The sequence below is a fragment of the Thermobia domestica genome, chromosome 3 (assembly GCF_964235325.1).
Source record: "Thermobia domestica chromosome 3, izTheDome1.hap1.1, whole genome shotgun sequence".
NCBI lineage: Eukaryota > Metazoa > Arthropoda > Insecta > Zygentoma > Lepismatidae > Thermobia > Thermobia domestica.
In genome coordinates this window covers 242,446,968-242,469,812 of record NC_137456.1, presented here as the reverse complement: position 1 = coordinate 242,469,812, position 22,845 = coordinate 242,446,968, and the positions used below count along the sequence as shown (strand labels likewise).

Here is a 22,845-nt window from a genome sequence, read left to right as displayed (position 1 = left end):
AGTATGTACAATCCTTGTAAACAAATGCTTGCAGTGGACGAAATGAACCAATGCAACTGCACGTAGCAACTTTATGGAACTATATGTCGGTGTTTAACAACAGATCAAGCAGAGAAATGTTTTCTACTCTGCCAGGATGGGAAAGTGTTTCATGAAGGATTGTGAATGGGAGACATACAATAAAGTCTCTTTTGAAAAAAGACCGCATAGGAAAACACATCGTCTGCAGGCACAGCATTCCACATGCACCCATCTGCTACACACAATACACCGAATCCATACTTCACCAGGTCTTGAATTATTGTAATTTACGGCACAAAACATGCATTTAGCATCTGCATTACCTATTCCTGTTTCCACATCAATTGGAATTGATAGAACTGTGTCGTCTGAAGATATTGACATATCTGAGTCGTCGGAATCAGATGATTGTTCTGGCTGGGTGCATTTACTACGGACATTCAGTTTTGGATTTCTTGTTTCTTTTCCCATTTCTTTCGAACTCCCTTAGGCGCTGGTCCTAACTTAGCCATCGGCATATCCACAGACATCAGTGTGGCAATCTGTGAAATAAAAGAAGAGGTTATATTATGGAACATCTTCTACCTGTGTGTCAAATAATACCACCTCACGTGTATAACATTTTAACACACTACCACTAACCTATCCATTAAATTATCGGATTCATTACTCTTACATTTAACTCACCACTATGTAGTACAGAAACACACATGAATTACTTATTACAACTTGCGTATTAATCAGGATATTTGTGTTGCAATCCTCCTCTACAAAAGTTTTCACTCGTGCACAAATTAATGCCGACTTGTCAGAACAACACTTCTTAACAAACTGGCACTCGATGCCTTCTAGGACCTTCTAGTAGCCTTCTACATAATATGACAGCACCACCAATAGAATGCAGTAATACTTCCAGACATACACATGTGTCCCATTTTCCAACCCCGTCCCATACTACCACCTTTTCCTCTATTGTCTACGTACATCTTCTGAAGCAAAACTTTTAGAAATAAATCCCTCGTTTATGTTTTTATAATTACTTTTGCTTATTTGTTTGTTATTTTCATATTAAGAATGAACTTTTACTATCCATTTGTTATATATATGAAGAAACCACCTCATTTTATGTAACTAATACCTACAAGGTACAACATAAAATGTAACTAATACCAGTACACCCTATAAGTGAGAATTAAAATTCAGTTTAACGTCCCATGATTATGTCCATTCGGCTAAGCGAGACGGTTGATTAAGGAAAGTGAATGATGATGGAAGCATTGGTGGAATGAGACTCTGGGAGGAAACGGGAATACCTCATGGGTACTATGTTGTTCATCACAAATTTACTTGTCAGCGGATCGAACTAAGGACTCCCACACCATAGGTAAACGCTCTACAACTGAGCTACCGTGCTCCTTTGACCCGATAAGTGGCCACATTTAACCATTCTCTGTGTTTTTACAGTATACCATTTTTAGTTTGATTATGAAATATTTCCAGGCATACCACTAACGAACTTCATGAATGTAGCCTGACCGTTATAGTGTCAAAATCAATTTATAATAAGTTAAAATGTTCTTATTCATTAACTAAGTAACACCAGAAGAACAAAAATGTTTGTCCAATCAGTCCACAAAAACGAATACTTAATTTGCACAGTATATTGAGCACTCCAAATATGCAGGATTTAATTTTACACTGACCAAATCAAGTACTATATCACAACAAGTGAGTTTGATTTCACAGTGTGAAACTATGGTAGAGTTCCAAGTTGGCAGTTCAATGATTAAAGTAGTGTACATCTATAACTAATGGTTGCAATCGAGTAATAAGATCAAAGATAGAACCTCTCCTCGAACGCTGAATCAGGGGCGGATCCAGGAGGGGCGATCGGGGCGATCGCCCCCCCTCCCAGAAGAAGAAACTTCTTATTTTATATATATATATAAATGAAACCCATCCCAAAGTTTGGAGCCCTTAAAAGTAGCAGTATGACAACCCACCGCCCCCTCCCCAGAAGTCGGTCCTGGATCCGCCCCTGCGCTGAATCCATAACAAAAAGACATTACTCGCTATGCCTTACTGTTTATGTTCAATGGCGATAAAAGTTGAAACTGGAAATCGTAGGTGATTAAGGAAGGAAATAGATTCTACTCTTGGGACCTCGATTCGATTGAAATATTTATCTCGATATGTTTTACCGTTGGGTCCGCGGTGGCTCAGTGGTAGAGCTTTCACCTCTAGTAAATGGGGTTCTTGATTCAATCGCAGGTCGCACAAGGTGAGCTTTGTGGTGGACAAACACCGTGTACGTAGGCTTTCTAGAGATTCTCCCGTTTCCTCCCACTGTCTTAATTTCATTTATTTCTCATCATCACCCTCTTCTTTAACCTAGGCGTCATAACCATGGGACGTAAAACGTAAAGATTTTATTTCATTTTCCACCGTTTTCGCATTACGGAAACCAATATTGAAAACGGAAGTAATAGCAAATTTCAACCGCTTCCGGTTTGGGTATAGTGTTGTCGGTTGTGATATGTTCTCTTCAAACCCTGATTCGATAGCAGAAAGCCGTTTGTTGATATATATTACCATTTGTGTTCTATGGCAATACATGTTAAAAACCGGAAATGGATAATTCAAACCACTCCCGGATTCAAAACAAAGGATTAAAATAGGAGATGGGATTAACACTTGGGAAGCTGAATCATTTATAAAAGAAAAACTGGATCTGGATGTATCTTACCGTTTACGCTCTCCGAAAATCAATATTGAAATCTAAAGTAATAGTAAATTTGAACTACTTCCGATTTTTGTAGTGTTGTGAGTTGAGTTGTGATAGTATCACCACCCTCTTGATACCATCACTGTAGAACATTTCAAAGGTAAATTTACAAAAAGAAAAAAAACCGGTGGCAATCTGTTTGCTAAACCTCTATTTAAATCAATTTACACCTATAAAACAAAATTAGTACTAATATGAAATGGTGTAAAATTACACTTTTATGAATAAAAATATCGTATTGTAAAATTACTGCAAATTTGTAAAAAGCAGCAAACTTTGTAATTTAATCTAAGGAAATGTATATTAACTTACAATATGAAGGGTAAATAATTTTAAATTGATAATTGAAATTTAAAGTACAGAATTTTTTCCAGTGCAGATTTGATTGCACAGAACCACTTCCGATTGTAGAGAACTATTTTTGTTCTACGACGATAAGTGTTGAAACGTTAAATCGTTAATTTGAACCATTTGTGGTTTTAATAAAAGGTTAATGGAGAAGGTAAAACCGATTCTTCGAAAGCTAAATCAATTGCAAGAAATGTCGATATCTCTTACCATTCTTGCTTTATGGAAATCAGTATTAAAACCGGAAGTAGTAGTAGTAAATTCCAATCATTTCTGTTTTCATTAGAGTGTTGCATGTTACAATGCTATGTTCTCTTAAGACAATGCATTGATTGCAGGAAGAAAAAACACTTGTCGCCAACTATTACCACTTTTGTTCTATGCTGATAAATGTTGAAACCGGAAATGTCTAATTTGAAGTACTTCCGGTTTGAATAGAGCGTTAATGAAGAATATTATACCTATTCCTTGAAGAATGAATTGATTGCTGCAGAAAACCATATCTCGATATCTTTTACCGTTTTTGGCCTGTGGTAATCAGCACTGAAACCGGAAGTAATATTAAATTTGATTAATTTCCGGTTGCGGTAGAATGTTCGAACTACTTCTGGCTGTGGTCGAATGTTTGAGGTAGTCATGGTTCATTTCCTTGAGACAGTCAATCGTTTGCGAAAAATCACTTCTCACTATCTGTTACCGTTTTCTTTCTAAGACCATAGACGTTGAAGCAGGAAATGTCTAATTTGAACCACTTCTGGTTTGAATGGAGAGAAACTGGAGAAGATGGACCATATACTTGGGATACTGAATCGATTCCAAGAAACCGCAAATATATATATCTTAATGCTTTGGTTCTGATATCTGTCGGTAGACGGACGGACGGATGGATAATTCCGTTCTATAAGACTTCCGATACTTAGGCATAGCATGGTTTGGAAGCCTAATAATAATGAATATTCTGAGACAATAACAGAAGTTTCGAAAGTTAAACTTTGACATAAATAATTAAGAAATAAGTAAGAACACGAAAATTACTGCACAGAATACACTGTACGTACAAATAGAGTATCCCAACGTTAATATTTGATAAGTTTATGAGCCACGATAATCTATCCCACTAAAAAATTCAAGTGAGAACATTAAACTTATTTACTTTTTTCTAATTTTAACAGCGAATATCTATGGATCCGAGGTATCCTAACATTACAAGTTGCCCATCCATCCTGTTCATGCGGAGTCCTGACATCATCATCATAGGTATTCTCTCATTATTGGCAGGCCACTTGCCGCAACTGAGAAGCTTCTATGCTCCACGTTCTTCTCCTAATCTCTTCACCTTCACGTAGGATTTTTCTTTTTTGTTATTATCCATCAATTGCAGTCTCCTTCACCGCTTCCTTCTTTCCTGCCACCAAACTATCTACACTGAGAAAAAAAATGTAGGTGGCATACTTAAAAACGTAGGTTACATTCGTAATTCCTGTAGTTTCTGGACTTAACGTACAACCGTATATAACATCCTGCAGCAAACGTATAGCTGAAGAAGTATGTATTATACAAACTGTCTGCATAAGTGCAATGACGTCATTCGTATGACGTCATCTTCAGTAACAAGTATATACGGAGGTGATATCTAGCTTTGTGACGTCAAGATCGTATGTAGCATGTGGGTTAATAATGACGACACACACTGACTATCAGGACGGAGCATAATTTCAAGAAGTATGCAATATACGTTCTGTACGTGTGTTTCTTGCGTTCAACCCCGAGACAGCATCTATATTGTACTTGTGCCCCGTACGTACGACTAGATACAGTATACGTATTGTACGTATGTATTATACAGATTTTCCTTATGTCGCACACAGCTTGTCCCGATACAGCATACAGAATATCCGTATGCACCATACAGAGTGCACATATGTAGCTTACAGACTGTCTGCATGCAGCATATAGATTATACGTATGTCGCGTACAGGTTGGCCATATGTAATGTATGGATTGAATGTATGTAGCTTATAGATTGTCCATATGAAATATACGGATTTTACCTGTATCGCATACGTATTGCCTTGTTGTAATATATGGATTGGACATATTCAGGATCTAGATTGTACGTATAGTGCACCATTATTGAAGTGCTGCAACATACTGAGAAATGCATGATACATTCTTACTGTAATGTTGTCACATATTGTTTTTCTCTGTATGGAAACAAAAATAGCTTAAAATATGGTTGATCTTCATTGTGCCAATAATAATAAAATTAACAATGCTGCACTTTTCAAATCTTAGTTTAGAGCAGTGAAACTGTCCAAAGAAATGTATTTACCTGCAGGGTGTTCTGTAAGTTTGGGCTTCCTGCTAATTCGTTGGAAAGCTACTGCAAAGCCAAGTGTTGAAAAGTGACACAAGCGTTAATTTTAAAATTATGGGCACAAAGAAGGTTAACCATATGTTAAACTATTTCCGTTTTCATACAGAGTAAATCAATATATGATATATTACTGTAAGAATTTATCATATGGTTTGCAGTTAGTTGCAGCACTTCAATAATAATGCAAAATGCACAGTCATATACAATCCTATATTCAAACTCAAACAAGATTTACGTATGATCATTTATTAAGCTGTTATCATCCATTGCTTGTACGATATAAAGATTATTTTACCTCATTCTTTTCCTTAATAGTATCTTCTTCTAAAATGCAGTTGTTACCACAAGAGGCCTGAATAGAATTTTCCAGAAATAACTTCTGTGTACATTTTAATTAACAGTTTTTTTTTTTTTTTTTAATGTCGCAATAATTAAAAGTATGCTGACAGCCGAAAACGTGTTCGCTCACAAGATGATTCCTACTCAGTACGATCATTAAAAATGCAACACCAAGAAGGAGACTGGGTAGCTGCACCAAAGTTCCCAGGCAGATACCTAATAGTAAGTGCAGAATATTCTTAAACGTCCGCTGTATTCGCTGTGTGACAACGTGGTGACCGCGGAGGCGTTGTGCAGCCATCGACTAAACATATTTATTCTTCCCTGCTCTAGACATTCTGCAAATTTGGACTTTCCTGGATGCATCCTTCTTAGTGCAACATTTTAAGCAACGAGCAATTTAACAGTCTCATACATTGCTTAAAGAAAGAGCAATGATTCTCAGAACTACTCGGAAGATATATATACACAATAATTTAAAACGGTTATTTCAAACTTTGCAATTCAAAGCACGAAAAAAACTATAGATAAAGGAACACTGATTTTAGCCAAATAGTAATTAGTAAACTCAATCACACTCAGTACCATTAGTTGCTTGGTGTTATCCGTAAGTCAGAGATCACGGTATCTCATTTCGTGTAGATTTTTGCATTTGTTTAATGCTAAAAATGTATTTTATCGCTAATTGAACCCAGTACCATATATATACCGATAGGACCTACCTTAGTCACAAGGTGACATGAGTGATACACTAAACTATTCGATTAACACCTGCGGCCTTGTCAACACTAGATAAAGTTACAAAGTGATCAAGTAAATACGGAACATAGTTCATACAAAGTATAGCGATGTATGAAGTCTCCGTTTCATATGACTTGGATAAAGGATGCATCAGAAATAACAACAAAGAAATATATAATGTTTTCTCTGGATAATTTGGATTAGTCCAGAATTCGAACACGTATACGTTGGTAAGTCCAACTTTTTTTTCTTTCTTTCTTCGGATTCCCAATAAAACAACACCTTCGCTAGACATGTTCAGTATACACATTGCCTTACATACAGAACAATACATTAGTTATTAATGCATGTCTGAAATAATAGTGCTTCGTATAGGATTTTACTTCATCCAATCGTAATAGCACAAAGATAAAAAATATTGCGAGGGATAATGTTCTTATTACAGAAAAAAAGAGTTGAAATGACTTAACACTAACAAACATTTTCTTTAAACAGAGATAATATTTTATTCTAATTTATGGGAGAAAAATAATTTGTAGTGCAGTATCTTTATTAGGGTTATATATTCGTACAAAAGAATGTAAATACAATTGGGTCTGTCTTCAGAAAGGACGTACTTTTAGCCACAACCTACACTGGTTCTTTTCACTGTCTTCCAAGCAGAATCCTGGTATTGTTTTGATGCACGAAATACCTGAAACAAAAATCAGAAAATATTTAAAATATTAAATTCAGTGTGCTTAACTTGGTTGTACTTAACAATACAAAGTATCTTAACATTTTTGAGATTAAATGGACAAAATCTATTCGGTCAGGTATGGACTTTTGGGTTGCACGTAGAAAAACTATGAAGTGTTTATTGATGCTGAACAACTCAAAATGTATTACTATTCAAAAGTAAGTGGGTACCCCAATGGTGTTTGGGGTACCATGGGGTACCTAATGTCTGTATTTTTTTTTAGATATGTGGAAATGTATGTCTCTAAAATGTAAGGAACTGACATTTGTTTACCTAAAACCTCAACTCGGTAAGCCTTAGGGATATTGAGATATGGGAAAATAAAGAGCGACACCATAGAAGTGTGGGGTTTGCGTACTAGGTGGTGCAGTTTCGGAAACGTAATTACGAGGGCTTACAATACCTCAAAAGTAGTTTCAATTAAATACACTACACACGCGCCCTCATGGGGGTTTTCGGGTACCATGATATTCGCAGAACTCTCATTTCTAAATATTCTAAAATATGTCTTAATAACGTTTTAAAGAATGTTAGAGGTGTGTGTTTACCGAAACCGCAAGTCGGTACGCCTAACAGTTACCGAAATATGGTGAAATAAAATGCGACACCATAGGTACGTGGAGCTTGCATATTAGACAGTACAATTTAGAAAATTAATTAAAATATGACTATCAAGACATTGTCAAGTAAAGGGAGGATTCATATAGTTATGGGGTTTTCGTGTTAGGTGGTAAAATTTCCGAAACCGGTCATGGAAAGTTAATAAGCATCAGTAGCAATTTCATCTTAAAATAATTAGGTATTTCCATGGAGTTTAAGAACATCATGGGGTCTAACAAGATTAAATTTTAAAAGCTTTGTAAAATATATTTTGACATTTGTAAAGAGTATTAGAAATATGTATTTACCTAAAACTTCCAGTTAGTACATCTAGCAGCTACAGAGACACCATACAATAAAAGCGTATTAGATCTTGAAATTTCAGAAAACAATTATTGATCCTAACAAAAGTTAAATAAGATGGTACTTATATGGGTTAAGTGAGTACCTCAGACTCGTCAGTACAATTTCGATCGAAAGATTAATTCAGCTCTAAATTTTCTTTGGACAATTCCAAGCGTTCATCGGGCTCTGAAATAAAGTGAACATTTTTCGTCAATATCTAATATAGCAAGCGAGATATAAGGAATTATGCATTTTGTGACGTCGTAAAAATAGAGACCCACATGGATTTGTACTTTTGAGTATTTGCTGTAAGAAGAAGAAATTTCAGAAAACAACCGTATATACCTTAATAGACAATTAAATGGGCGGGGGCACGGTGGCTTAGTGGTAGAGTGCTTACTTCTGGTGTATTGGGTTCTTGGTTCGATCCACGGTCAAGTCAGTTTGTAGTGCACATCGTATTCGTGGGTTTTCTCGGGGTACTCTCTTTCCTCCCACCTTTGCATTCCATCAATTCTGTCAACAACATTCACTTGCTTTAATCATAATCTCCCTGAGACTAAAATGCATAATCATGGGTCGCTACACTGAAATATTTCCTTTTATTTAATTTTAAAATTAAATAGGGAGTTAAGTATGATCGTATCTCTACGGATTAAGTGAATACTCCAATATTTTCTGCAAAAAAGATTAGTTAAATACCCTATCACTAAGCTACTGTGTCCCCGCCCACTGAATTGTCTATTAAGGTATATACAGTAGTTTTCTAATTTTTTTCTTATAGGAAAGACCCAAAAGTACAAATCCGTAAAGATCTCTATTTTTACGTCATAAAATATATAATTCCTTATATCTTGGTTACTATCTTAGATATTGACAGCGAATTTTCATTCTTTTGCACAGCTCGATGAACCCTTGGAATTGCCTGAAGAAAACCTAGGACTGAACTAATCTTTCGATCGAAATTGTACTGAGATACTCATTTAACCCATAGAAGTACCATCTTATTTAATTTTGTTGCCACCAATAATTGTTTCCGAAATTTCAAGATCTCGAACGCTTTTATTTCACAGTGTTTCTCCAGATGTTAGATGTACCAGCTGGAAGTTTTGGGTAAACACATATTTCAAATACTGTTTACAAATGTCAGATTATATTTTCAAAAGCTTTTAAAATTTAATTTTGGTAGACTCCATGATGTTCTAACACTCCATGAAGATATCTAATTACTTTAAGATGAAAATGCTACTGGTGTTTATTAACTTTCCATGACCGATTTCGGAAATTTTAGAATCTAACACGAAAACCCCTTAACTGTGTTGGTCCTCCCTTTATTTGACAACATCTTGATAGCCGTTAGTCATATTTTAATTCAATTTCCGAATTGTAGCGTCAAGTATGCAAGCCCCACATACCTATAGTTTATTTTCCCATACCTCGGTATCCATAAGGCTTACCGAGTTGCAGTTTTCAGTAAAAAAAAAAAAAAAAAAAAAAAAAAAAAAAAAGATCAGTTCTTTACATTTTAGAGACATGTATTTCCATATATCTAAAATGCAGAAATTAAGTACCGCATTGGAACCCCATTGGAGTACTCACTTACTTTTGCATAGCAGGGTAAAAACGCCAGTGGTTCTCACTTTAAGTGGTTCTATTTTGTCTCTTCTCTGAGCATCGTGAATCTGTCGGAGCTGTACCATAGTTGGAAAGACTCACTGATCCTTCCTATAATGACCATGTAGTTAGAATTAAAAAAGAAGTAGCCGTTGGAGGAAAAACAATATTTTAAAATCCTTGCAGCAGTAGTCGTCACCTTAAAATCAAAATGTTCCAGTAGTAGTCAGGATTATCTACCAGTGTTCGTCACTCAAATAACTTGACATAATTTATTCAAAAACGCACTGTGTATCAGTTTAGGGTTAAGAATACAATATAAAGTAGTAAGCTTAATAACTTTGCATCACTTTTAGCACTCAAGAAATAAAATAAAAACGTTTTTACATACTTTTTAAAGCAATTTCAGAGAGAAAAATGTTAACTGAATTCAAAAGTTAACTGTATATCACTTCCACGTTAAGAGTACAATATTAAATACTATGTTTAATAACTATACGTCACTTTAAACTCTCAAGAATGAAAATAAACGTTTGTACATACATTTTAAAAACAATCTGAGAAACAAAATAAGTTAACTGAATTCAAAATTTAATTATACATCACCTTAAGCTTGAGAATACACTATAAAAATCAGAGATTAATAAAAAATGAAATCTTTAAGTTTAACGTCCCACGGTTATGCCGGTTAGGCTAAAGGAGACGGTGATAATGAGAAATGAGTGAAATGGTGGAATGAAGAAAGTGGGAGGAAACGGGAGAACCCCGAGAAAACTCACGAGCACGGTGTTTGTCCACTACAAAGTCCACACGGCGCGAGTTGGGATCGAACCACGGACCCCAAGCACCGGAGGTGAACGCTCTACCACTGAGCCACCGCGCCCCCCTGAGATTAATAACAATGCATTACTGAAGAATGAAAACAAACATGTTTTAGCTACCTATATTGCATTGTATTTACATGTTACCGGTATTTTTCATTAACTTTTTTTTTTTTATACCTCATGATCAAGTATAGGGATGCGCAAGGGAAAAGATTTGAGATTGTCTCCTCTCGAAAAGGTGCCGCGAAAGTTATGTCTCGTCTCGAAAACTGGATCCGTTTCTATTGGAAGAGCTCTATATCGTCTCGAATTTCGTAACAAAAATTCTGTCTCGTCTTGTCTCGTGCGCATCCCTAATCAGGTCCATAGCCAAAAACTTCATTTCGGAGGGGGTTCGATAGGGCTTTGGGATATCCGAATTTAGATATAGATAATCGATATCGACAAACTATCGAAACTTGTTCGAAATATCGACAAATACAGCAATATCGAAATATAAACAATATCAAAAATCAAAAATATAGAAATATGAAAGAGATCAAAAATGTCGATATATCGATCAAAAGTGGATATATGATTTGGAATACGATTTGGTGGAGTAATGAGAAAGAAAAATAATCATTGATTAAATATTAAATTGAAAAGAAATAAGAGCCTGACGCTCAAATACTTATCTATCCGGCACCCATCTTGATCCCCATAAAATATCATGAAGTGCTTGATTGATTCTAAACCCAATAATAGTAATAGTAATTTAACAATAAACACAGAATATATAATTTACGCACCTTGAAATGTAGAAATTAATGATTGTAATCCCCAGCTTTCCAATAGACGTTTGATTTCTCCAAATGAAGATTCGGATATCTTGTTTCTTCTCAAGCAATAATGGGTTACAATAATCAGTTGCAGTCCAAAGCCAAGTCACTAAGTTAAACATGAAAATAAAGAATTCATTAGTTAGATGCATACAAAATCCTACGCATGTAAATCCGAATCTACTTGTATTAAATTGTAAATTTAAACAAACTAAATTATACTACTTTGGAAAGCGTCTTCAAATATAATGTTTTCATTCTAAAGTGAAGGAATTTTTAAAATCGGATGACCCGTTTGCGCTGTACACTCTCTATGCGCCCAATGTGAAATGAAAATGCAACATTGCCATTTACCTGGACCCACAACATAAGTGAGTGAAGTTACTGTCTTTTACGCTAACATGTCGATGGCCAGCCCCCGTTTCAAACAGTAACTTCATTCACTTATGTTGTGGGTCCAGGTAAATAACAACGTTGCATTTTCATTTAAAATTGGGTGCATAAAGAGTATACAGCACAAACATCTCGTCCGATTTTTTTAAAAAGTGTTCACTTTAGATTGAAAACGTCATATTTCGAGATGTTTTTCCTCTTACATTTTGTTGTAACTCTGATAATAACAGAGTTACCCTATGTCAGGGAACGTTTGAGACATCCTGTATACATCATAAGAAGTTCCTTTTTAAATTCTACACGGCTGTGGTTTCATTGAATGTGAGGTGGGTGATACACATTAGGCCTTTTGGGAGTACGTCACACGGACGACCGTAATTTTGTGTTCAAAATTTTTATGAACTGATGGAATATGTGATACATATTGCCACGAGCTAGAATTTTCTCAGTATGTCAAATATGCAATCAGATTTCATGAAGCTTAATTTGGTGAAAAGCTATTGCCAATTGAACGTTACATTTACCTCTTTCTTGCAGATGTTGAACCATGCCGTTAGCACGTGAGGAATGGATCGAAATAATCAAACTGTGGGGCGGGAGGAGTATATGTGCAGTGGTTGCCGATTGTAGAGTCATCCACAATGTGACTCTGTGTCACATGTTTCAGTGTCACAGTAATTAACTAAATTTGAGAAGACGGGCACATTCGTGAACATACATCGTAGCGGTTCAAACTCGCGGAACCTTTTTCCTTCCCCATTTTGAACCGGTACATGGAAATGCCATTTTCTCCATGTTTGCCTTCGCCGCTTTTGAAAATTTCTTCACTAATCGATTTCTCTCGTCGAGTACTACAAGAATCAGTTAAAATCTCGCGGACCCTTTTTTCTTCCCCATTTTGAACTGGTACATGAAAATGCCATTTTCTCCATGCTTGCCTGCGCCGATTTTGACAATTCCTTCACTAGTCGATTTCTCTCGTCGAGTACTACAAGAATCAGTTAAAATCTCGCGGGCCCTTTTTTCTTCCCCATTTTGAACTGGTACATGAAAATGCGATTTTCTCCATGCTTGCCTGCGCCGATTTTGAAAATTCCTTCACTAGTCAATTTCCCTCGACGAGTACTACAAGAATCAGTTAAAATCTCGCGGTCGTCTTTTCTTCCCCATTTTGAACCGGTACTGAAAATATGATTTTCTCCATGTTTACCTGCGCCGATTTTGAAAATTCTTTCAGTAATTTATTTCTGTCGTCGAGTACTATAAGAATCAGTTAAAATCTCGCGGACCCTTTTTTCTTCCCCAAGCCAATATTTTTGTATATTTTGAATGTATTCAAGTATGGAACAAAAGTATTATATAATTCCCTTAGTAGGCTTCTCAACTTAATATTTTTCAACTTAAATTTTATTTATTTTAATTATTTATTTTCTTGTGACTCAATATTTAATTGCAATCGTTCATTGGGGCGAAGGGTGGCCATTCTCAAATATATAAATATAGTATTCTTAAAATTTATGTGTTCTCGTACTATTAGCTTCTTCCACTAGACCTGGAAATTGCAAAATTAATATCTGGAAAACCTGGAAAATTCAGGGAAATTGAGTTCCATATTTATGTAGGGAGAACTGTACAAAAGGGTGTTTTGGGAATGGTATAACAATAGGTTTCTGGGAGTGTTGTTCGAAATGAAATCTTTAAGTTTTACGTCCCACTATTATGCTGGCTAGGCTAAAGATAACGGGGTGTTGTTCGGTGGGGGTCAATGTTGCCAATTTTGGGTAAAGTCGCTAAATAAGGGGAATTCGACCTCAACGATAGCGTAGGTTGACCATAAAATTTTCAGTTAAAAACGGGACAGGTTCTTGCAACCCTAGACTTTTAGATCTACCTTTGTTCTTATCAGTGCCTTGATATCAGATTTCCTCTTCTCTCTCTTTGTTACAGAGCGGGTACTTATGAAAAAGGAAAGACACGTTGAAATTTGTTCAACACACAACCAACTGCTAAAACCTCTGCTGCCTTTCGAGCAGTACTGCGAACTATAGAGTATGTTTAATATAGGGAATTTCAGTTCAATTTTTGCCTCTTTGTTATTATTAATTATTAATACTTTTAAAAGGAGTAAAGGTACTGGGTTTGTTATTTACTTCTTTCGTTTACATAAAACGGGATGAATACTACTTTTTTCCATCTACTGACGGGACGGCCGGGACACTCCCCTAAAACGGGACTGTCCCGGTCAAAACGGGACGTATGGTCGCCCTACGATAGCGACAAAAAATATTTTTTCCGATTGGAGACTTTTTTGGGTGATTTTTAAATGACGATTTACCTACTTACACATTTAGCGACTTTTTGCTGCAAACAAAATGTTCATCTGTAGAGAAGCATTATTAGTTCAAAACAGTTTTTACGTTCTTTTTTTCTGTTTGTTTGTCTTAGTCAGCGAAACTGATGAAGAGTTTGGAAATACAGCGTACTCACTGCCCCAAAATCCTGCATTGCTATGTTACCCTTGCCCTCTAACGAAGAACAACTACAAACTTGATGTCCTTTAGTTCGCAGAGTTTCCGTTGAGAGACGCACGTAATACATCATTACCGATAGCAACAAGATTAGCTATAGATGCGTGAATAAAGGCGAAGAAGATGTTTGTTATATTTGTCCTTTGGGATCTTTTAATTATTCTGCACTTTTTCTTTTACAAAAAAATTGCTTAACGTAAGTACTGTAGTGTTAATTATTTCGGAACTATTTTAACCACAATATGAACAAAAGTACCCGAAACAACCTGAAATGATCCCTGAATTAAAGGATTGGTTGCGCCCTGTTTACAAAGATGTGAGTAGAGCCAGCGACGCAAATCTGTCTTCAACATTGGGGGGGGGGGGTAAGACCGTTACCATACTTTTTTTTTGGCGATGTCCGAAATACTTATGAAGTTGAAAAACAATGTTTTGGAGGATCAGAGTTGTCTTCAGCGTTGGGAGGCTGCAGATTTGAGGCTTATTCTGGGGGACATCTATTTTATCTCACGTTCCTTTGTAGCAATCGGACAAAAATAATCCAATTTCTCCCAAAAAACACATTTCAAATCGGATTATTGGAGAGAAGTCCCCCTCAGTTCCAGGATTGGAGGGGACATGTATCCGTCATCCCCCCCCGAATTTGCGCCAGTGAGTAGAACATATTGTTTAGTTTACATCTACAACTTTAAAGCAATGCTTATAGACAATGAATTTCTCGATTATTTTTTATAGCGACTTTTCACCCAAAATTGCAGTCGTCACCTCTCGTTTCGCAAACTTATTGCCAACATTTTGGAAACTGGTTGCGAAGAGAGCTACAATGGATGAGTCGAGTTATTTCGTCGCTTCCGCTGTAAACCTAAGTACAAGATTCCAAAGAGATTAAGAAAAAATGAAATGAAACCTTTGAATGGTGGAATGAAGAAAGTGGAAAGAAACGGGAGAACCCCGAGGAAACCCACGCACACGGTGTTTGTCCATCACAAAGTTCATTTGACGGGGGCTGGGATCGAACCCGGAACCCGAAGTATCGGAGGTGAACGCTCTACCACTGAGCCACCGCAGCTCTAAGAGATTAAGAGTCACAAACATAGTCACTTTCAATTTTGTAATATATATAGGTCTATATATTGCATCACTGACTGATAACTAAAATCCTTGGATTGTATATATAAAAGTCGCCCCCTGCCCGTAAAAAGCTTCATTCGAACTCGGAATCGAACAATTGCATCTGTAAAACAGTGCTGAGTTGATTTTAACGTTCCTTTCAGCAGCAAGGCTGTATGAGACGTGGACCTACAGATTAACGTGGAATCCGAACCACATACGCTCCGGCCGGGAATCGAAAAAAATGAAATGAAATCTTTGAGTTTTATGTCCCACGGTTATGCCGGTTAGGCTAATGGAGACGGTGATGAGTAATGAATTAAATGGTGGAATGAAGAAAGTGGGAGGAAACGGGAGAACCCCGAGAAAACCCACGCACACGGTGTTTGTCCACCACAAGGTTCACTTGGCGGGGCTGGGATCGAACCCGGGACCCCAAGCACCAGATTGAACTTTCTACCACTGAGCCACCGCGGCCCCCTGCCGGGAATCGAACCCGGGTGTCCCACGCCAAAGGCGTGTTCACTAACCACTTAGCCACGAGGGAACTCATCTGTAAGGCAGTGTAAGCAAACAAAAAACGCACACTGGATGTTTGCGTAACTGAGGATCAAAACATTCTCAATGGAGTATGAGAAATAGTTAACGTCAATCAAAGTGTTCTTTTGCTTATTCATTACTTCGTTAATACTTAATTCCTTCTAGAAATAGTGAAACTATACTATGAAGAAACACTAATAAACTAATAACAATTACGTTGTATTTCTTACCACACCAGGAAAGTAATATACCATTTTTACCACCCATAGAATTTGAACCTAGTACTATACTGCATTAGTCACTCCGTAACGAAAGCAGAAATTCAAACACCTGGCACTCGTAGCTGTTGAAGCTGTGTTGTAGCTACCTGTATATCACGCGGCCTGCGTTGGTATTCCTCAACATAAATACCTCACAGCACAAAGTCAGGAAACATCACAGACAGAAGACAGGGGCACAAGCAGTGCCTGACACTTCACGAACTCAAACCCGCCAAGACTCAACTCAACATGACCTTCAATTACGTTCTAGAAACCAAACCAATGCTAAGGCACAAACTTACCAACTTCCTATATGAAAACACAAGAAAAAAAATTTACCTTTTTTGGTTCCAAAGTGATGACATAACAATAATACTAAAAAGGTTTTAATTTTCAGTAACCCAAACATTAATTAACTAGGGAACATAACAAAGCAAAAATAAATAAAAATAAAAATAAATTAAATTAAAAAATAAAAATCTGACAAGTAAACTCTCCCTGACTACTTTTTTTTTTTAATTTCAGTGAGGCTGTAAAATATGTCAATATCTTCGTAAAATATATATATTTCAATGTAAACAAGTTCTTTAAACAAAAGAAAACTTTGTAGTAGAGCGCTTACCTCTGACGCGTTAGGTCTCTGGTTCGATTCCTGCTCCCGACAAATAGGCTTTTGGTGAACACTGTAGGTGTGGTTATTCTTAAGACTTTCCAGTTTCCTTACATTTTCTTGATTCCACCATTATCATGTATCTTATCGTCACCTTCTCTCTTACATTGATGTACAATCATGGGGCGTTAAACTAAAAGAAAAAAAATCTTGCAAATATCCTAGTAAAAATGAGTTTTCTAGACTACACAAGTGGCCCCGCGTAGGGTAGTCGCTAGCGCTCTCGCCTTCGGTGTGAACGGTCCCGGGTTCGATCCCGGGGGAGAACTCGGTCGAAAAAGTATCAAAAGATTTTAAGTCCAGCCATCCTGAATGAGGTTTCCTTGGGTTTTCCTCATTCACAGCAGGCAAATGCCGGAGTGGTACCTAACATATAGGTCCCAGGCCGTTTTCTTCCTTCCCCAATCCCTTCTTCCCTTCCTTTCCCCGGATAGTGTACTCACCGAGGAAAGTCATTCCTCATATGTGACGGAATAACAAGGCCATTGATGTCGAAAGCCCAGAAATCTAAATCCTAAATCTTCACTACACAAGGAAATTTTCGCGCTGAAAACGGTTTATTAGCAATTATGTTAAGCAGTCCTGTAGTAAATCTGCACCAAGTAATAAATCGTCACATATAAAACGGAATGAATAAACACATAACATTCATTTTGCTACCTTGAAACGTAAAATGTTTTAAAACATTAATATTCAAAGATTTCTCAAAATTCAGATTCACCCATTCCATTCTCCTCAATCATTAACGAGTTACAATAGTAAGAATTGTCATAAACTACATTACTTAGTTAGTACTATATTAAAGCAAGTTACACTAGAAGAATATATAATTAATGGAATATTTAACTAAAGTAATAGTTAACTATTGTACTTACCCAGGCTTTTGTTTCCTTCCTCTCTTCTTTTCCGTTTGTAAACAACCTCGTTTCGCAAGCAAAAGACGGTAGTTCAATGACGTCAGCCATGGCGAAAGAAAGAGTGTCTATAGGCGGTCAGGATCTCACACACAGATGGACGTATATAATATATAGCTGACGTATGAAACATACGTATACGTATGTAATATACAGAAGATTGTTAGATGTCAGATATCCTGCAGCAGCATAATGTAACATCTAAGCGGGTAAAAGGCAATACCTGTGTAGCATATGAATAAAGTACGCTCCGTACAGATTTCCTTAGTAAACATAACGAATCCTTGTATTTGTACAATATACCGCTGTCCGCATAATGGATTTTTCTCAGTGTAGCACATCCATCGTCATACAGTTCCTTTCAAATGTCCCAACCAGTTTCTCTTCTTCTTCTTAATAGTATCTATAATTGTTCTGTTCTCCCTCCACCATTTCTAAGAATCTCTCATTCGTTTTCGGCTCGACCCAGCTAATTCTTTCCATTCTTCTCGACACCCACATTTTGAAAGCTTCCAGGCGTTTTTCATATTTTCGGGTAATGTCCGTGTTTGTAATTGATACAGTATAATATTCCACACGAAGCATTTTATGGATCTTTTTCTCAACTCTTTATTCAAGATCCTATCAGTCCAACAAAGATCTCGACTAACTCAAACACAGATGAAGTTGGCGTGAAGTAGAACCTATGAATTATGTGAGTCTGTAAATCTGTCACAAGCTTAGTCCAAACGCTGAAGTTGATAGCCCAAGCATCTCGCTGGAAGTATTTACTGTATACCTCCATAAAAGTCGCACCCAGGACCGCTCGCAGTAAAGACGAGAGCGTTAGTGACTACGTTACGCGGGACCACAGCAGCTTCTTTCGTTGCAATACTTCTTTCGTTCTACAAAAACATTTATAGAATTGTAGAAAATTGCGGAGCTTTTTAGAGCGGGACGGCTTTCTAGAATAACACTTTTAATTTAACTCATAAATACATATCCTTGGTCTTGATGAAATAATATATGTATAAGCTCTTCGCATAAAAAGAAGTAAACTAGAACCAACACAAATTCTGTAAACAGATAGAATTCCGTCAGATCTAGTCGCGAATGAAGCCTCTTTTTTTATGTTTTATTTTCGGGTCGGAAGAAATTTGCGGCTCGGGGTGAAAATATATGCCACTGGGTATCTAGGAATGCCCCATCATTATGTAATCAACATTACATACTCGATATGCGGGCTTACATAACACAAGAGAATGAGTACCCGGGTAATGAATCAGAGACAATCTGCTCCTTTTATCTGGGTTTTGAATTAAGATCCAGTAACGGAGGGTATTTACATCTAGTAATAAACAATATGTATAGTTAAATACACATATTTACGGAATAAGTATTAAACAATATAGTACTCAAACTACTTATTATCCCTTTCAAAAGATGCCTAACATCTTTGCCTTGTTCACAACAAAATAGGTACATTTTAAAAACACTTCTACTTCAAAATTATATAATAAGTAAACTTGACATATGTACCATGTCATTTGGGTTCATTTCTTTTAATGGCTGTTTTGCTTGTAATTTCAGATACCTTAGAGGACAAGAGCCTATTTCGGACTAACATTCGATATCAACAGAGCTTTCATGTAAACACACTGCTGACTTTACGGTAAGTACAATTTCTTTTGAGATGAAATGAAAATATGTTTTATGTAATTGGTGATTGACATGAATTCAATATTGACCAAAAATAATGTTGCAAACGACGAGAAGTATCTTTTTTACAAAAAATCAAGACAACACGTCAAACAAAATTCTCGTCTAGTTTTTTGAGACCAGAATCGACACCAGACAAGAAATTTCTAGAATCTTGTGAGCAACACTAGTTCACCCAAGTTTTAGATTCCAAACACTGTTTCAATGTTAGATAATTCATAATATAAGAAATGTGTAAATTGGTAATATGATTGTACGAACATAATGCAAACCATTTATCAAAATTTAAAGATATGCAAGTAATTACACAACTTGCTCTAATAATAAATATTTTTTTTAAATGTTGTTATATCACATTTTTCATCAATCTCTTGTGTTGCGGAACGATTTTAGTAACAGCGTTGCCCTCCAGGCGAAAAATAAGTTTTTTCCCGGTCAAATTCTTGTCTCGTATTGATTCTCCGGAAGCTTTTCGTGTCTATTTTGTTAATTTATGTATAAAATTTATCTCCTGATTTTCTTCTTAATTTCGTCTAGAAGTTATCAGAATTATTCTGTGTCACAAGAGGTTCACGAAGGCTAAAATATAAAATTATTTAAACCATATCGAATTTAAACCAAGTAAAGATTTTTATCTTGTAGGGTTGAGCTACAAAACAGGGAGTTTGGACTTCCTCATTTCCTTAAAGTATTTTTTTAGTCTTCTTTCTTTCTCGCTTCAACCATAGATGGCGAGACAATATGGACATTTAAAACTTTTCTCTCCCTTGGCAGAGCTGTTTTATACTTTGATAAGGTCTCTTCTTCACAACTGCATTTAAACACTCTATCCTTGGTCTTCCTCTTCCTGGTTTTCCTCCTGACTTTTCTTCTTTCAGCATGGTGATCCAATCAGAGTGCCGAATAAGATAGCCAAGCATGCTACTTCTTTTTCCTATTATCTTCATGATCTATCGTCCTTCATTAGCTTTCTTTAGTACGTCTTCATTCCTTTCCCTTTCGGTTCAAATGCGCAGCATTCTGCGTGGACACCACATTTCAAATGTTTCCAGCTTGGGTATTTCAGTTTTTCTCAATGTTCACGTCTCTGATCTGTAAACTGGCAGGCTCCATACCAGGGTCTTAATAAATCGTTTTCGAAGGACACTGTGAACGGGAGGAAGGATTATTGCATGTGAAGAATAATTTAAATAAAATAATTACTATTTTAGAATGCAAATGTGGGAGGAAACTTCACATGCACGCTGAAAAATTACTCTAATTAGGCGGAACCTCCACTCACAAAGTTAAAATGAATTTAGTCAGTCGGTAGAGTCTGATTTAATGAAACAAATTAAATTTTGAAAGGTTAAACTATGACATCTGAAACATGAAACTCTAATTTACAGGTTCCTCGTAGTTTTAACATCCATCCTGAGTGTGAAAATTAACCAATCTAAACATGAAACACGCTCTCCGTATTCACGACTCATTCATAATCCCAGCATCTGGCCTGAAAAGCAAACAAATAGACAGGAAATGGTAACACATACCTGGCAGCCACACTGACGAAAGGAAAGAGAATCCCAAATTTTGGTTGTAATCCTTTTAATGCGCAGATCCACCTTTCCAAGTGAGAACGAATATAATATCATACAAAAAACACTCGCGCGCAGTCTCACACTGAGACACGAGAAGAAAAAAAAACTTTACTTTCTTTAAAATTTTGAATCACACTTTTTAAGCAGAGATCTCGCTTTAATTGTTCGTGCACTTTTTTTAATTGCGCTGATTTCTTCTTTCTTGAAGTGTCCCTGCATGTCAACACTCCTTACACTGAACTGTGGTGTTTCTTCCTAAGTTGGCGACCAAGGTTTTCAGCATCTACCATCCTCCTTCTGCTTCTGGGTTGCTGCTAGGCTCTTTCTACCGGTGGTTGTCCATCTAACATCTGAGTTATGCTCTGTCAGTGGCGGGTAGGCGGGATGTCCTCAGTGTCATGGTACTAGCTACTATTGGTACGTGTAGTGGGTGATTGCACTATTTCGCCATTATATGATGCACTTATAATTCAGACCGCTAAGACACGCCTAATCTGTACAAGGCTAAATGCTAAGTCTCTTGTACCGAAAATCATTTAGACAAGCCGCAAAGGTATAGCACCATTGGTCACAGCCTAAAAGACCGGCAATGAGTTTGTCTTGACCAATAATATAACTAAAACTCAGCAATCACTGCAAATAACGATAAACATGTTTCTCGGCGCTCGACGTACGATTGAAAAGTTTAATATGGGCGAAGCACTTCACAAAATATTATGAAGAAATGTCTCTTCACACCCGCATTTGCCGTACATGTTTTTAAGTAATGTAATATTAACTCACTGACATTTCAGAGAACCGCACCTTCTCAAACGTTAAGCGTGCTTCCTACACTAGAAAACTGAGTTCGTAGCAAATGCAGCCTATATTACGAGAACTAAACTTTTAGCGGTCATTGCGTAACGCAAGTTCGACACACTCACAATGTGTATATTTTCAGGCTAAAACACTGTCTTTCAACACCGAGCTTATCGTGAACGATGTTTCTGTTTCGAAGATTCAATAAAAACTGCCCGTTAAAAAAAAACTAAGAGTTTCGTGACCGATGTCTCCGATCCGAAGATTCAAGAAAAACTGCCCCTCTTGTTTGGTCCACTACTGTTTTATTCCCACCGAAGTTCATTGTTTGCTTGAACTTCGTGTTGGGTCAAACCACTATTACCCGCTTCTCCCAAAATAGGTGGGGAAGGTATATCATTCACCGGTAGTCTTCCAGTGACCTACTTAATTCTTCATTCCACAGGTTTTCTTCTTTTTATGCAATTTCTATCTCACCCCAATTAAATTGTTAAATGTCACTATATGGGTTTATTAGCTTATTTAACAAGCTTCAATATAGTATATAACACACACGATTACGATGCCGGGTTACTTGGTAATATTTAAATAAACACACAAAAATTCAGTAAACTTGTCACTCAACATGTTCGCGTACTTCTCTTGACAGGTGGAGTCACCTAGTGGCGACGAACATAACTTTTTGTCCAAGTGACATTGCAAATCTCATAAACCTGGAATTGATACATTGAGGGAATTTGATTGTAATATGACTTCTCGTCGTAAATACACAATTTAAATACACTACACAAATGATATTAAGT

At 36.6% G+C, this 22,845-nt stretch overlaps 1 protein-coding gene and 1 long non-coding RNA gene across 2 annotated transcripts in view; one reads left to right on the top strand and one right to left on the bottom strand.

Annotated features, from left to right (window-relative positions):
* The window catches only part of LOC145680996 (uncharacterized), a 1,339,336-nt gene that overhangs the window by 958,669 nt on the left and 357,822 nt on the right, over nt 1-22,845 (top strand). Inside the window, exon 5 of the mRNA XM_081752259.1 lies at nt 19,536-19,617. The gene's annotated coding sequence lies outside the window, so the exon portion shown is untranslated. The remainder of the gene's footprint in view (nt 1-19,535; nt 19,618-22,845) is intronic.
* Nucleotides 1-22,845, bottom strand: part of LOC145680997 (uncharacterized) — a 597,524-nt gene that overhangs the window by 261,514 nt on the left and 313,165 nt on the right. The window contains exon 2 of the long non-coding RNA XR_014130707.1: nt 345-563. This is a non-coding gene — a long non-coding RNA (uncharacterized LOC145680997). The remainder of the gene's footprint in view (nt 1-344; nt 564-22,845) is intronic.